The sequence below is a fragment of the Oncorhynchus tshawytscha genome, unplaced genomic scaffold (assembly GCF_018296145.1).
Source record: "Oncorhynchus tshawytscha isolate Ot180627B unplaced genomic scaffold, Otsh_v2.0 Un_contig_1304_pilon_pilon, whole genome shotgun sequence".
Classification (NCBI taxonomy): Eukaryota; Metazoa; Chordata; class Actinopteri; order Salmoniformes; family Salmonidae; genus Oncorhynchus; species Oncorhynchus tshawytscha.
The window spans coordinates 145,001-146,566 of NW_024609410.1; the positions used below are offsets into that span (position 1 = coordinate 145,001).

The 1,566-nt window shown below is 43.6% G+C and overlaps 1 pseudogene; it reads right to left on the bottom strand.

Moving 5' to 3' along the window:
* The window catches only part of LOC121844748, a 130,983-nt pseudogene extending 129,696 nt beyond the window's left edge, over positions 1–1,287 (bottom strand).
* Positions 1,288–1,566: the final 279 nt, after the last annotated feature.

Consider the following 1,566-nt stretch of genomic DNA (forward strand, 5'->3'; position numbering starts at 1 on the left):
AGGACTGGGGTCTATAACCTGTATGTAGGGAGGACTGGGGTCTATAACCTGTATGTAGGGAGGACTGGGGTCTATAAGCTATATGTAGGGAGGACTGGGGTCTATACTATAACCTGTATGTAGAGATGACTGGGGTCTATAACCTGTATGTAGAGAGGACTGGGGTCTATACTATAACCTGTATGTAGAGAGGACTGGGGTCTATAACCTGTATGTAGAGAGGACTGGGGTCTATAACCTGTATGTAGAGAGGACTGGAGTCTATAACCTGTATGTAGAGAGGACTGGGGTCTATAACCTGTATGTAGAGAGGACTGGGGTCTATACTATAACCTGTATGTAGAGAGGACTGGGGTTTATAACCTGTATGTAGGGAGGACGGGGGTCTATAAACCTGTATGTAGAGAGGACTGGAGTCTATAACCTGTATGTAGAGAGGACTGGGGTCTATAACCTGTATGTAGAGAGGACTGGGGTCTATACTATAACCTGTATGTAGAGAGGACTGGGGTCTATAACCTGTATGTAGGGAGGACTGGGGTCTATAACCTGTATGTAGAGAGGACTGGAGTCTATAACCTGTATGTAGAGAGGACTGGGGTCTATAACCTGTATGTAGAGAGGACTGGAGTCTATAACCTGTATGTAGAGAGGACTGGGGTCTATAACCTGTATGTAGAGAGGACTGGGGTCTATAACCTGTATGTAGGGAGGACTGGGGTCTATAACCTGTATGTAGGGAGGACTGGGGTCTATAACCTGTATGTAGGGAGGACTGGGGTCTATAACCTGTATGTAGGGAGGACTGGGGTCTTTAACCTGTATGTAGGGAGGACTGGGGTCTTTACTATAACCTATAGGTGTCTCACATATGGGTGGCACACATTTGGATATGTGGGAGGGGCATGGGTAAGGCATATGCAAATGAAATACTGTCGTAAAAAAAAGTTTAGTGTTTTTGCAGACATTACAGTCGTTTTTACTCCATAGTTTTTTTGTTTTTTTGGGGGGGGGTAATACTATTTACTATCTTCAACACTCCCCTCCTACCTGAGTATGTATCCTCGGAGCACTCCATTGTTTTTGTTTTTGGGGGGGGTAATACTGTTGCATTTACTATCTACTGCATCTATCTCCAACACCCCTCCTACCTGAGGACGTATCCTCGGAGCAGTCCATTGTGCTGTGGTTCTGGGGAGGCTGCCACTGGACCATGATAGACTGGTTGGTACGACCCGACGCCACCATGTTCTTAGGAGGAGCGCTGGGAGCCTCCTCTCTCAGCATCAACCTGGGAGGACACAAACACAACAGATTTTAGATGTATCGATTCCATGGCACATATATATTATATATACTATATATACAGTACCAGTCAAATGTTTGGACACACCTACTGAATCAAGGGTTTTTCTTTATTTGTACTATTTTCTACATTGTAGAATAATAGTGAAGACATTAAAACGATGAAATAACACATATGGAATCATGTAGTAACCAAAAAAGAGTCAAGATAAAAATATATTTTCTATTTTCTTTTCTTCAAAGTAGCAACCCTTTGCCTTG